The sequence below is a fragment of the Podarcis raffonei genome, chromosome 14 (genome assembly GCF_027172205.1).
Source record: "Podarcis raffonei isolate rPodRaf1 chromosome 14, rPodRaf1.pri, whole genome shotgun sequence".
In the NCBI taxonomy this organism is placed as follows: Eukaryota; Metazoa; Chordata; class Lepidosauria; order Squamata; family Lacertidae; genus Podarcis; species Podarcis raffonei.
In genome coordinates this window covers 17,804,907-17,820,186 of record NC_070615.1, presented here as the reverse complement: position 1 = coordinate 17,820,186, position 15,280 = coordinate 17,804,907, and the positions used below count along the sequence as shown (strand labels likewise).

Sequence of the window (15,280 nt, the reverse complement as noted above, 5' to 3'; positions counted from 1 at the left end):
AAGGGGCGGGATGTGTGTTGGGTGGGGAGGCGTGGGAGGGAAAGAGCAAAAGAGGCGGGAAGGAGAGGTGATTTGAATGCGAGGCCGCCCATTGGCTGCCAGCCCTGTTGACGTCACTTCCCAAAGAAGGGTGTTTAGCATCAGAAAAGGAGTATAGAACTTGGTCAGTAGAAAGAGGGCGAGACATCAGCCCAATATCTCAGGGTGTGATTTGAATGTAAACCAGCTGCTTCCCCCCAAGGGAAAATGCCTCATTTCAGATAGTCAGAACTCAGCAATGGGTGACTTCTGCCAGCCATAACCTGCAGAGCAGGTCCTTCTCCCGCTTTTCCTTCTTAAATAAGTGCAACGCTGCTCTTTTCCTTCTCTCGTCTTCCAAAAAAGTTTCACTTTCTTTTATATCTTTCTCTTTTTTTGCTTTTTCGATGGCAGATCGAAGATCCAAACCTCGCCACTCTTGTTTTTTCTTCTGCTACCCCCGCCAAGTTGAGCCCAGCTTTATGAGGAGGGGGAAAAAAAGAAAAGAGATAGAGAGAAAAAGTGGAGGGGAGGAAAGCAAGAAGACGCCTCGGAAGAGGGAGGGCTGTTTCTGTCTTTGGTTATCTAGCTGTATGAGTGTTATCAAGCCATCATAAAGCTAGATAACCGAAAGTAGAAATGACTTCCAAAGACTTCTGAGAGCTGGGAGGCGAAGAGGAGCAGCACGGAAGAAGAAGAAGAAGAAGGAGGAAAAGTCCGGAGAGCTGGAGACAAGGGGAAAGAAAACGAAGCCAAAAGATCAAGATTCTCAGGGAATGAAGTTGTCTGCGACTGCTGGCGTTTGAGAAATGCTCCCCGCGTTGTTTCAACACAGGTATCCTCCTATATATGATTGCTGCTTTATTTATCTTTCTAATTTGCTTGTTCTTTTAGGAGTTTTAATGATGATTCACTCTTTTTTTCTGCCCTCAGCAATTATGTGTGCGGGTGCATGCAAATGCCCCGAAAACCAAACCGGAGCAGGCTTGTGAGAACCTGGGGGCAAGTGGGAGGTAGCAGAAAACACAAATGATCCAAAATAGATGTGTGTGTGTGTGCACGCAGATATATATGGCTTGAAATTAATTTGCAAGACTTGTAGATGCGCCCCAAAGTATTAAGACAGTGCAAAGTGTGGGGAGGAAGAGGCTGCTGGGTGTGTGTGTGTGTGTGTGTGTGCAGCGACTGTGTCTGAACTCTTTTGCAACAATGCCCCTTGATCAAATTATTCTATGTAGAAAGCCTATTAGCATTTGGAATTTCTCTCAAGCACACTACACGCCCCCCCCCCGCTTTTCCAGGATCTTCCTTGGTTTGGGTTTGTTACAGGCCTCTCCCCCAAAACTCTGCCCCCTCTGTGAGGTCAAGTTCTTGATAATTTGATCACTTTTCACGGGCTTTGGCAGCTGCTTTTGTGTGGAGTTGGGGGTCTCTGTGCAGAGTGAAGTGGAGCAGAAATGAAGGGAGAGTTTCTTGAATAGAAAGGGGCCTGGTTCCTAGGGCCAGACTTTAACATTGAGACTCTGCCTGCATATAAACTACCTGTTTTAACTGCTGAGACTTTTCTGTCTCTCTCTCTCTCTCTTTCTCTCTCTCTCTCTCTCTCTCTCCCCCCCCCCGACAACCCCCCCCACCCATTCCCACTCTCACTACCACCTCCCCTCCTCCAAGTTGCCTGAATGGTTAACATTCATAAAGGATTCTTTACCTCCACTGCAAACCCCAGAGTTGAAACATAATATGTATTACAATGTCTAGCAAATAAAAAAGCAATTGGGGAAATCTGCATTCTGTTCCCATGGCAACGCAAAGCACAGCGCTAGCTCGGCCTAGTCTCTCACTTCTGGCACATTTTAGCCGCCAATTTGAGGCAAATAAGTGCTTTTTGCCTGATTTGGTTGGAAGCAACTCTCCTCCGTCCCCCCCCCGCCAACCTTAAACCATGGAAAACAATTCACAAAAGATCACTATAATTCTTTCAGGAGCTGACTCCCTAGTTGGTGGCTGTTGTTGACAGTCATTCCTCCCCCCCACCACCAACAAAATACAACAACAATGTTTAGAAAGGTCCAGGGAATAGAGCTCTCCCCATTCCCCCCCCCCCACTGAGGGTTTGATACATTGCTTAGTATTACTAATCAATTAATTTAATTAAGTAGGTGTGTTAATTACTCACCTTTCAGTTGAAGGTCTCGGAGCAGGTTACCTAGTTTAAAAGAAAAAAACACAACCCAGTAAAATCTAATATGCAAATGGCAGAACCTGGCACAATTTGTTTATTTATTGCATCTACCTATCTATCATCTATCATCTGTCTGTCTATCTATCTATCTATCTATCTATCTATCTCTATCTCCCCTTTCTGCAAAGGCACCCAAGACAGTTTAACACTTTAAAATACTAAAACAAAATATAAATCTGGACCTGTGACTTGTGGTGTGGAATAGGATGGGGGCATGGTAGTCTCATTGCAGCAGGCCGCGATCTAGCCTTTGCCTGCCTCCCTTGTTCTTATCTTCCTTCCCACAGGGCTGTTGGTGCTGGTTGGTGTTCCCATCATAACCAGTACAGATAAGCAACAATTTAATTCCTCAGACCTTAACAGCAACAGCTTCTCAATTTGTGGGACGCAAGCCATTGGGGCGGCATAAAGCATGCAGGGGTTCCTTCCTTTCTCCATCACCAGTTATGAACTTGGTTGTGTGTGTGTGTATTTGAGAGAGACAAAAACATGTATCTGGAAGAAGGAAGCTCAGGTAGAGGTACTATTTTGCTCTTATAAGACTAGCCAAGTCAGGGCATTCATCCATCCAGCACATCATGGTCTATGCTAGAGGTAGCCATATGGTGCCCTCCACATGTTGGATTAAACTCCCATCAGTCCCAGCCAGCAATGCCAATGATCAGAGACAATGGGAGTTGTAGTCCAATGATAATGGCCATTACCATGTTGACTGCCCCCAGTCTACCCTTGCTGGCAGAAAATCTTCAGGGTTTCAGACTGGGTCTTTTCTTAGGTCTACTTGCAGATGCTGCCAGTTGTGCCCAGGACTGTCTGTGTTGTGCTCTACTGCTGAGCTAAGTGTCTTCCCTTGTTGTTTTAGTGTTTCCCTGGTTGTGTAGCTTTTAGGCATAAGCAGAGGTGCTCCTGTTCTACTCTTATAATGACAAAGTGGGGTTTGCTCCTCCAAATCCCCAGTTCTTGCACACATGGAAGCTGAAGTCCTCATGACTATGTGCAAAGATTTTTGCACATCCTCCCAAATGGGTGTTGAGTTGGGAGGCCCTGAAATGAGTTGAAATTTAGTAAAAGTCAGAGTTTATTCTCTCCGCCCCCCAAAGCACTGCTTTACAACCAGTGCCTTAAAACCTGGTTGCACTACCCTTGGGATATGTAAAGATGTAATATGGTTCCACTGAGCATGTACAGAGTGATTCCCCCCTCCCCAAAACCGAATAACCACCAAATCTAACACATCTATGTTTGTGAAGTGTGTTGGAGAGCAGGAACCAAGCTGCCTAGACATGTAAGGCATAGGCTTATAGGAATGTGTGATTATGGTAGAAATTAAACATTCATTTGATCCATCTCATGCAGTATTCAGTTCCTTGCAGAAAGCAGCTTTATGCTATGAGGACATTCACAAGTTAGGCATGAGAGTGATGGTGGAAAGGCCATAGCTTAATGATAGCACACATGTTCCCAGGTTGCCAGCTCAGTTCTTCTGGATCTCCCTAACAGAGTTGTGAAAGTCTCCTAGCTAGAACCCTGGAAAGCTCCTGCAAGTACAGTAGATAACACTGAGATGGATGGACAAATGATTTAACTTTGTATAAGGCAGCTCCTTAAGTCCTCCTCTGCTGTTTATCACCACATTTGTTCTTCAGGGCTGGAACATCATAATAATCAGCCCCTTACCTAACAGTTGTCAGTTGGTCTGTCTGTGATTAAATGGTTTAGTTCTTTTTCTTAAAGCCACCCCAATAAGCGAATTACACACCGTGCTTGTAATTGGTCACTTTAGGAATAAATTGGGGGCATACTGAATTTGACCAGGAAAGTGGAATTGGAGAGGGCCGTACCACTGTATAAGGATTTGCTTATCTGTAACTTTTCAATATTCATACCACACTTGCATCCCAAGAGTGTGCATGTTTACTCACAAGTAATTCCGCCTTGGTTCAGTGCAATTTATTCCCAAATAAGTTTGCCTGATAATACAACCTGTGTCTAATTCTTTGCAGTCGGTGCAAATGAACCCCTGTGCACTTAGTGTTCCCTTTAATGTTTAGGACGGCCTTGCAAAACTGCTTGAATCAAGGTGGTTTTATTGTATCTATAGAACTCAAAGAGAAACAAAGGCACTACAGTGGTACCTCAGCTTACATACACTTCAGGTTATATACGCTTCAGGTTACAGACTCCGCCAACCCAGAAATAGTGCTTCAGGTTAAGAACTTTGCTTCAGAATGAGAACAGAAATCGTGCTCCAGCGGTGCAGCAGCAGCAGGAGGCCCCATTAACTAAAGCGGTGCTTCAGGTTAAGAACAGTTTCAGGTTAAGAGCAGACCTCCAAAATGAATTAAGTACTTAACCCGAGGTACCACTGTATAAGCATAAATACAAAGGTGTGCTAGGTCTAGAATATTGCAGATGTAGACAGTTGTGCACATTGGATACTTTAGTACATTTTGCACATTTTGCTGTGGCTGTAGGTGTTCCCATCTTCTTAAAGAGTCAGGCATTTTCTCTCCATTGCTATGCTGCTGGAGAAGAATCTTGATCAGAGCAAAAAAGTAGATTTTACCAAAAGTAGCCTACCATTTATAGGAAATCTGAGTGGGTTTCGCTAATGGTTGCAATCTTGTACTTTTTCCCTGTCAGTATAGAGCCCAAAGTAAATGGAGGGGGAGGAATGGAACTCTGTTCCAGCTTTGTTAAAAGTGCTTAACTTTTAAATGGTATGAATTACTACTGAGTCGTTCCAGCTGAACTCTGTGGGGCTTGCTTCTGATTATGATTCTTAAGATCATGCTGTACGCTCAATTGAACAGAACAGGAAAGAGTTAAACCTTGTTCTTGCCAGTACATGCTATGTGGCTTTTAAAAAAACAACTTGGAAGCAATAACCACAATGTTCAGTGGTACTTACTCTTAAGTAGAGCTGGGTGAGGAATTTGATTTTCTGTGAAATCTGATGCATATTAATATGAATGAACGGATTGGAATGCTAATTATCTCTTTTATTCTGTGCTTCTCTGAATTTTGTGATACATTTCCTGGTTCAAATGTAGCAAAATGTATCAACACGGGTATTTTGGATAAAATACATGTAGGTGTATATTGAAATGCATATTGAAATACCTTTTTAAAACTATTTTTATTGCGGATTTTTTTAAAAAAATGCAAAAGGGGGACAGGACAAACTTACGAATCAACACACATGAAATTGGCTTGAAACAGACAGCTCCATCCAATCCTACTCTCTGCTAAACATATTTAGGATGCAGTTTGTCTCCCACTGAAACATATGGAACTTAGAAGAATGGAATGGTGGTGCTTCATTTTGGTTGGATTGGGTGTTTTTTAACAGCTTCATTTCTTGTGCAGAAAATATTTTCAGGAAGTATTGTTTTAGAATATTCTGTGCTATTCTTCAAGATCTTGATTGGATTCACATTGGCGATTTTTTTTGAACGAGATTTGGATAGGTACTACCCAACAAGATTAGCTGGAGTGGTTACTTGACTGAATGTATAGAAAGATAGTTCTTGGAATCTATTCTTTGAATGAGTGGCTGCTTTTGGAATTCATGCAACAGAAAGATTGGCCCTAATTTAGTTTAGATCTGATTCGGTAATAGATCTGCTGAATCTGAATGTCAGTGTCACTGTATTTGACTTATAGCATCATGGGTTTTAACGTAAGTAATTTCACTGGAAGTTGGGTGTGCAGGGAGTCTTTTTAAAAAAAATTTGTTTCTTAATTTATGATAACTGTTCATTTTGTAGCTCTTTCTCTGACTATCCTGGACTAGTTATCAGTCAGTAGTGCCTATTGTTTTTTGGATGGGTGTATTTACTTCCAGTATTCTGATCTATTAAAAATATACACCTGACCATTTATCAAGCATTTAAGGAGTTAATTGTTTCAAATTACTTTTCTTTGATGCACCAGGCAGTATTTACATTGATGCATTTTTAAAGACTACTGAGCACCTTCAGGTTCATCACTTGATGCCTGAAAAATTAGGACATGGGTAGGCAAGCTAAGGTCTGGGGGCTGGATCTGGCTCAATCACCTTCTAAATCCAGCCCGTGGATGGTCCAGGAATCAAGAGTAGAATGTGTGCTTTTATTTAAATTGCATCTCTGGGTTATTTGTGGGGCCTGCCTGGGGTTTTTACATGAGTAGAATGTGTGCTTTTATTTAAATTGCATCTCTGGGTTATTTGTGGGGCATAGGAATTCGTTCATTCCCCCCCCAAATATAGTCCAGCCCCCCCCCAAGATCTGAGGGACGGTGGACCGGCCCCCTGCTGAAAAGGTTTGCTGACCCCTGGATTAGGAGATGACTAGAACATGTAATAAGGCAGCTGTTGCTAAGTGGAAGAGCTACATCTCCTTTGCATGCAGAAGATCTCAGGTTCAATCCCTCGCATCTCTAGGTGGGGCTTGGAATGTCCCCTGGCTGAAACCCCGGAGAGCTGCAATAAAGAGGTAGATGGGCCAACGGCCTGATTAGAAAACAGCTTTCTTTGTAATGCTTTCCAATGGGTCTGGTTGACATTCAACTGCTAGCCACCCAGAGCCAAGCATTCAACTTGCCTGTGTGAGTTAGTTGATACTGAAGAAGGGAGATGTGGCCTATGTTTGGCAGATGCTCAAAATCCATCTGCTTGGTTTCAAATATTTGTTCTTGATGTGGGACAACCTGAGGCCAAAATCTTTGCATACTCTGAAGAACATCTAGGGAAGGACTGTAGATCAGCGGTGGAGCATCTGCTGTGTGTGCAGGACACCCCAGATTTGATCCTTGGCATCTCCAAATGGGACTGGGAATGTCCGCTGTCTGAAATCCAGGAGGGCATTTGCTCTGTCAGTGTAGATAGTATAGAAAGACAGTATTGACCAATGGCCCAACCTGATGTTTAAGGCAGCCTCCTATTTACCTTGCAAGTTGTTTTGCAGGTGAAAAGTCACACCAAGCTAAGAGGCCAGTATCCAAATAAAGGCCTTTTGTTCATTTTTAGAGCACATCCATTTATATGATGCTTTTGTATTTGGACCCCACCTTTTTTTCTATGATGGAACTCAAGCTGGTATGAATGGGGCTCCTGGGCAGTCTCTCCTCCAAATACAGCCCAGACCCAGACCTGCTTAGCTTTCAGCAATGTTATTGCCTCTTAAGACCATGTACTGGGACTTACCTGTCTTTCAAAGAGGTAAGGAGAAGACTAAGGCAATTCACAACTGAAAGAGGGGAATAAGAAGAGCAAATGGTTTCATTTAGCTCTTTAACCAACATGTTCCCAAAAGAGAAAGATGGAAGAAGCCAAAGGAGCGGGGAGTGGTCTTGCATTCGAATCCTGCTTATGGGTTTCTCACAGGAAGGAGTGCTTTACCCAGTACCAACCACCCTAGGCTTTTAATATCCTCAGAGGAGGCCCGGCTAGTAGTGCCCCTAGTGAGTATGGCCTGGAGGGCCACTATATGAAGTAGAGCCTTTTTAGTGGTGGCACCGCAATTCTGGAACACCTTCCTTGTTTAATCAGGCTGTCCCACAGATTATTTTAGGTTAGGTAACACCTTAAGGCCTAATATGTTCCATCAGGCCTTTGGGACATAATAGGAGTAGAATTGTTAGCTACTCTGGGATTTTATGAGTGCAAAGGTGGGGCATAAGAAATAAGATAATAATCATCTTAATTGCCCACCAAGAGCATGTTCCACGATCTGGTGCAGCAATAAAACTGCGAGTGTGTTTGAAAAGCTAAGCAGGGTCTGGTATGGTTTCAAACTGGTTGGGGTACTGCGTGTTGAGATTCCTGCATTGCAGAGGGTTGGACTAGATGACCCTTGGGGTCCCTTCCAACTCTACAGTTCTGTGATATACTAGGATATAAATTAATTTTATCCCCTTGAGTCCATGAAGTCATGGCTGCAATCTTAGGCATCCTTACTTGGGAATAAGTCTAATTTTTAACCTAGTGGGATGCACTTCTGAATATACATGCACAGAAGTGCTTTGCAAATCTGCTTAAATAATTTGTCTGCCTGGGGTTGAGGATCAGGCCATAGGTTTGCAGCTGGCTATAGACAACTGAGTGTAAGGAGCCAGCCACAAAAATAACATGCAAAATGTGTGGGAAAGTGGAGCTTCGGGTCTGGAGGCTGGGTATGGCTCTTCAGATCTCTCCATCTGGCCCTTGGTACTCTCTCCGGGGCGCCCCCCCTCCCCATTCACACCCTCTTTGGGCCTACTGCATATTCTTCTTGAGTGCTTTTGCAAGGCTGGAATGAACTGCTTCTCTAGATGGAAATAATAATAATAATAATAATAATAATAATAATAATAATAATACCCGCCCATCTGGCTGGGTTTCCAGAGTAAGATGTGTTTAGAAACTGGACAAAGGCAAAATTTACAGTCATTGCTCTGTCCACTTTTGTTTCTGGCCCTGTGCTTCGCTGCTATGTGGCCCCTGGAATGCTGTCCTTAATGGAATGTGGCCCTCAGGATGAAAACAGTTAATAATTCCTGAATTTGAGAATGTTACTGTGTTAAATCGTAGACTCACCAACACAAAGGAAAAACTTTTAAGGAGTTTATTTTTGTTTGTTCTAATGAGAAGTCATTGTACAATATATGTACGCTTTTTTTTTTTAAAGACTGGAAAAAAAATAGCAATGGTGCTAATTCCACAGGAAGCCTCCCAGGAAAAAGGGCCCTGTGAGTTTGAATGCTTGAAAGCATAAAGGCCTGGAATTAGACTATCATTTAAGGAAGCGTTACTAATCCAAAATTACAGCAGCAATTCTGTGATTTGTCGGGGTCCCACATGCATTGCCGGAATGAAAAGGTGTGGATTTTCCAGAAATGGAGCTCAGCTGTAGCACATAGTCTTGGGAAGATGAGAATGAATTATTTCTTTCCTCACGCTGTAGGGAGACGAGAACGAAGGTGCCATTTACGCAACCAGTTTTTGTTCTTTCCAAACCATGTGGAATAGCATTCTGGACGCAGCCCCGGAGTGTGATGCAAAGGCCGAAGAAAAGCCATTGGGAGGGATCACTTTCTGTGTAATAATGTTATGCAGTGAGGCTCTTTGTTTTTAAAAATCTGTATATAAATAAAATGTCCATAGAGTCCTTGTGTACATGTTGGACAGCACCCAGTCGACTTCCTATTCTTAAAGGTAAAGGTACCCCTGCCCGTGCGGGCCAGTCTTGACAGACTCTAGGGTTGTGCGCTCATCTCACTCTAGAGGCCGGGAGCCAGCGCTGTCCGCAGACACTTCCGGGTCACGTGGCCAGCGTGACAAGCTGCATCTGGTGAGCCAGCACCAGCGCAGCACACGGAAACGCCGTTTACCTTCCCGCTATAAAGCGGTACCTATTTATCTACTTGCACTTAAGGGTGCTTTCGAACTGCTAGGTGGGCAGGAGCTGGGACTGAACGACGGGAGCTCACCCCGCTGTGGGGATTCGAACCGCCGACCATGCGATCGGCAAGTCCTAGGCGCTGAGGTTTTACCCACAGCGCCACCCGCATCCCACCCTTCCTATTCTTAAGCCCCACTAAAAAAGAGTTTGGATTTGATATCCCGCTTTATCACTACCCGAAGGAGTCTCAAAGCGGCTAACATACTCCTTTCCCTTCCTTGCCCACAACAAACACTCTGTGAGGTGAGTGGGGCTGAGAGACTTCAGAGAAGTGTGACTGGCCCAAGGTCACCCAGCAGCTGCATGTGGAGGAGCGGAGACGCGAACCCGGTTCCCCAGATTACGAGTCTATCGCTCTTAACCACTACACCACACTGGCCCCACAGCGGCATGGCTTTCAGAGCTGCAACTTGAGCTGCCCTGAATATTCTTGCACTTTCAAATTGCCCTACAACAGAGGTGGGGAACGTTTTCCTGGCCCCGAGGGTCTTTTTCTAGCGGTGCTAGGGGCCAGAGGCAAAAGTGGGAGGAGCTACATGTGCGATTTCCCCTTTTGTACAGTAGTCCAGTTTCTACATATACTGCTGTCTCCATTCAGACAAGCAAGAAGCATGGTCAGAGTCCAAGAACACTTTCCAGGCATTCGAAAATGGGGCCAGTGGGAAGAGTCTCAAGGGCCAGACAGAGAGGCATCTGGCCCCTGGGTCACTCGTGGCCTCGAAATGAGCATATTTAATGTGACCAAATAAAACACTCGTGTGCATGGCATCTTCCCCACTTCATAGAATTGTGGAGCTGGAAGGAAGTGCCATCTAGTCCAACCCTCTACAATACAGGAATTTTGATTGAAGCATCCCAGACAGATGGCCACCCTACCTCTGTTTAAAAGCTTCTGATGAAGAAGAGCCCACCATAGAGCAGTGGAACATTTCTTAGCTTCCTTACTTCATCTTGCCTTCCCTTTAGATTATACAACCTTTCCCTCCCACTTTTCCCTTTCTGTCTTCAGCCCCCCTTGTCTTTTGAGGTGATTTTGTCTATAAGTGCCTGTGACATTGCTTTGCCCACGTAGCGCTGTGTCTCCGTCGACAAGACCATGTTTGTTTGTGTGTTACATTTACAGTGGTACCTCAGGTTAAGAACTTAATTCGTTCTGGAGGTCCGTTCTTAACCTGAAACTGTTCTTAACCTGAAGTACCACTTTAGCTAACGGGGCCTCCCGCTGCTGCCATGCCATGGCCGCAAGATTTCTGTTCTCATCCTGAAGCAAAGTTCTTAATCTGAGGTACTATTTCTGGGCTAGCGGAGTCTGTAACCTGAAGTGTCTGTAACCTAAGGTACCACTGTAGATCTCGCATTTCCTCCAAGGTGCTTGAGGTTCTCCTTGCTCCCACAGGAACCTAGGAAGCTGCCTTGTGCCAAAAGACCATTGGTCCATCTACCTCAGTGGATGGGCAGCAGCTCTCTCAGATTCTGATCTCCCCCAACTCTATCTGGAGATGCTCAGGACTGAACCTAGAACGTTCTGCATGCAAGGCAGATGTTTTGCCGCTGAGCTGAAGCACCAGAAAGGATACAAGAACAGCTGGTGTGGATGCCGAATTTCATTGCATGTGAACTGCGTGCTTATCATGTGCCACTAACAAGTGTGGCAGCTGGGCGTATTTGACTAGAGAGACAGTTTGTGTGTGTCAGGGGGGCAGCATGCACAAACATGATATCATCACTTGGCAGCAACTGTTATCTTAGGTAAAGGGTAAAGGGACTCCTGACCATTAGGTCCAGTCGCGGACGACTCTGGGGTTGCTGCACTCATCTCGCTTTATTGGCCGAGGGAGCCGGCATACAGCCTCCGGGTCATGTGGCCAGCATGACCAAGCCGCTTCTGGCGAACCAGAGCAGTGCACAGAAACGCTGTTTACCTTCCCACCGGAGTGGTACCTATTTATCTACTTGCACTTTGATGTGCTTTCAAACTGCTAGGTTGGCAGGAGCAGAGACCAAGCAACGGGAGCTCACCCCGTCGTGGGGATTCGAACCGCCAACCTTCTGATTAGCAAGTCCTAGGCTCTGTGGTTTAACCCACAGTGCCACCCGCGTCCCTAACTGTTATGTTAGGCTATAGCAAAAGAGAGAAGAGAAGGCATGCAGGGCCAGTCCATCAGCACAGCTAAGATCAGGAACTTTTGCCTCCCCCTTTCGTTGAAAATTTCCACCGCAGCTTGGCTTTAGGAAAACTTTAAACTAAAAACTTGTACCTGAACCTGCTCATTTTTCTCCCTCCCAAACCATTTTCCTTTCCTGTTGTGGCCTTGTACCTGGGTTTCTTATTTCTCCCTCCCTCCCAAACCATTTTTTCTTTTGTCTCATGAACTCTTACTTGAAGACCTGCAGCAAAATGTTTAAATTTCCCCCACTGAATAATATTGTACTAGAGGCGATATAATTTGAAAACACAGTTGCGGGTGTTAGATCTGCACATGCAGAACATCACTTGGTGGTACATGTAGTTGCGAGCTTTTGACTTGTTGGCAAGGGACCAATTTTTAATCTGTGGGGATGTAAGATCAGGCCACATTTGGTTCTTCCCATTTGGTTTTGTGGTGTTACTTGATGGGGAGAAAAAGAAAACATGAATGGTGCTTTTCTTTCTAACAGTGCATGGTAATTTCTTTTGTTTTTTCAGTGTGTCAAAAGCGAATGTTTGAGGTTTGCAAATTTAACCAAGGTCAAATTTATTTGGTTGTAGCCAGCTGAATGGCAGGTGTCTGGTCAACTCCAATGAAATTTATATAGCACTTACCGAGTGTTCAAAGCACCTCACCTGAGTTTCATAATCTTTGCAACATCTCTGCAAAGTTGATCAGATCACCTGCTTTGTTAGCTCAGAGCATTCATTTACTGCTTTCTGAGCAAACAAGCTGCCAACATGGTTTTTGAAGTGCATGTATGTGTGGTATATATCATTATAACATATTATGCATGCATGCACAAAATATTTAAGTGCATAAATAATTATATATTTCATCAGTAAATTGTATCGAGTGCCCAAAAATTGTATTATTTGTAATGTGTCAGTATTGCCGCCAAAACTGCCCTCACTGCAGTAGAGTGGTGAGGCTGAGAAATAGGAACTTTTAAAAGACCAACCTTGTACATTTTGTAGCAGAGGTGAGACTAAAAAACTGTGGATTTTCTGGTGTACTGTTCACCTCATAGCTATTTTGTAGTATGTTAGGAGAAATTCACACACCAAATGCAGATGATTTTTTATGAAGATTCTTTTTAAAAATAATAAAAATAATAATAATGGCAAATTGCTGCAAAATGTGGAGAACTGAATTTAAGATTGGGAAGGATATAAAGAAATTGAGAAAATAAAAATGGACAGATATTTCCAACCATAAGTGGGGCTTGAGTTGGTTGTTTTCTCTCTGCCTAACCTACCTCAGAGGGTTGTTATGGAGGTGAAATAGAGAAGGACTATATATTTGCTCTTTAAGCAAAGGTGAAATAAGAAGGTTGTGTTGTTACACTACACTCATTTTTTTAAAAAAAATCAGTTGGCTGTAGGGATGGACAAATCTGTCAGTTATGTGAGTTTCTCATTTTTCCAGTCTTTAAGTCCCGTTCACTCTTATTTCCTCAGCAGTATTTTTTTTAAGTCTGCATGAAAAATTGTGTGCATTCTCATGCACGTTTCTCCTAATAGACACATTTTTTTTTGCATGCCATTTCGTCTTAATGTATGCATTTTTGCAAGCCATTTATCCTACTATAATGCATTTTGATACATTTTCACTGTTACACACATTTTTGGGGTGCGCTATCCCTTAATATAAGCGCCTTAATGCATTTTTCTGGTTAGAGAAGCACATCACAACATTCGGAGATTTGCGAATCGCTGCCCTGGACTCCATTGGGAGGAAGGGTGGGGTAAAAACTAAAGGAAGTAAAATAAAATAAGAATTTGAATGATAGTTCTGGTTCAGTTTATTGCGTGTTGGTCCACTAGGTAGGTTTGTGTTACAATGTGAACTGGATGAATTTGTCCCCCACCCCCCAAATCCTTAATTGGCATTTCTACTTTGATCATGACTTTCTCTCCCCCCCTTCATTGTGATCAAACTGAATTACACGTCCGTGTTTCTCTCTGTGTGCCTGTAGAATGTATTGCCCCCCCCCCCAGAAGGGGAAAACCCCGCCGACCCTGACAAATTTGCGTGTCAGTTGATCTCACCTGATCTTCAATGGCTTCCTTTCTCTTCAGCAGAAATCACAATTGTTATAGTTGATGGCTATATTGATTGCCTTGCTTTTGGCTTAGTTAGGGGCAAGTGAGCCTCGACAGCTCGGAGAACAGGAGGGGGAGAGGGGAGAGATTTTCGACAAAGTCTTGGTCAGTTGGTCTCTTAGAAACAGGAGCCGCTGTTCCTATAGAAGAGAGATGTTCCATTCACCTTGGCCCTGCCTTAAGCACCACTCTTAAGTGGGCCTTGCACATTCACATCCAGGCTCCTTGAAACCATTGAGACTGCAGCCATTTGAAAAGAAGGCCCAGCCTTCAATGGCAGGACCTTGGGCCATTCTAATTGGTTTTGGTTCAAGGGGCTACTGGATTTGTGAAAAGCCCATGGGCAGCTTTCCCACGCCGTTCTCCAAGCAAGTGGAGGATGGAGGAGGGTGCTAACAAGGCTTGCAGGGGGTGGTGGTAGCTTAGAGATGGAGAATGGAAAGGCAGGAGCGCCATATAGGGTGAATTGAAGCCTCTCTTTTTTTGCTGGCAAAGCAATTTATTCACTCATCTAGGGACACAGGTGGCGCTGTGGGTTAAACCACAGAGCCTAGGGCTTGCCGATCAGAAGGTCGGCGGTTCGAATCCCCACAATGGGGTGAGCTCCCGTTGCTCGGTCCCTGCTCCTGCCAACCTAGCAGTTCAAAAGCACGTCAAAGTGAAAGTAGATAAATAGGTACCACTCTGGCGGGAATGTAAACGGCGTTTCGTGCACTGCTCTGGCTTGCCAGAAGCGGCTTGGTCATGCTGGCCACATGACCCGGAAGCTGTACGCCAGCTCCCTCAGCCAATAAAGCGAGATGAGCGCCGCAACCTCAGAGTCGGCCACGACTGGACCTAATGGTCAGCAGTCCCTTTACCTTTACCTTGTTAAATGTCTATCCTGTCCTTCTTCCAAGGAGATGGATGCAACATACGTGGTTCTACCTCTTCCCCCTTCCGCTTGTTCTCACACTAACCTTGTGAGGTAGGCTTTGCTGAGAGGTGGTAGCAGTGAGCTTTGTGTCCAAGGGTAGATCTGGAATCTCCAAGGCGCTAGTCCCTAATCACTAGCTACATCAGACGATAGCGCTGCAATAAAATCCCACGGCAATGGCCTGTTCTTTGTATAATTATCCCTGATGTAATTGCTTCCCGTATGCACTGGTCTGCCTGCCTGCCTCTCATTATTAACATGCTGTGTATTGTGATTTCTTCCTCCTTTGAGGACCAGCTTGTACATGTATCAGAAACAAGCAGGAAATCATCCCCCCCCCACTGGACTGGACAATGTGAGTTGTTTGGCAGGGGGTGGGGGAATCA

General features: G+C 44.4%; 1 long non-coding RNA gene across 1 annotated transcript in view; it reads left to right on the top strand.

Moving 5' to 3' along the window:
• Nucleotides 1-471: 471 nt before the first annotated feature.
• LOC128401515 (uncharacterized) overlaps nucleotides 472-15,280 on the top strand; it is an 80,331-nt gene continuing 65,522 nt past the window's right edge. The window contains exon 1 of the long non-coding RNA XR_008327482.1: nucleotides 472-853. This is a non-coding gene — a long non-coding RNA (uncharacterized LOC128401515). The remainder of the gene's footprint in view (nucleotides 854-15,280) is intronic.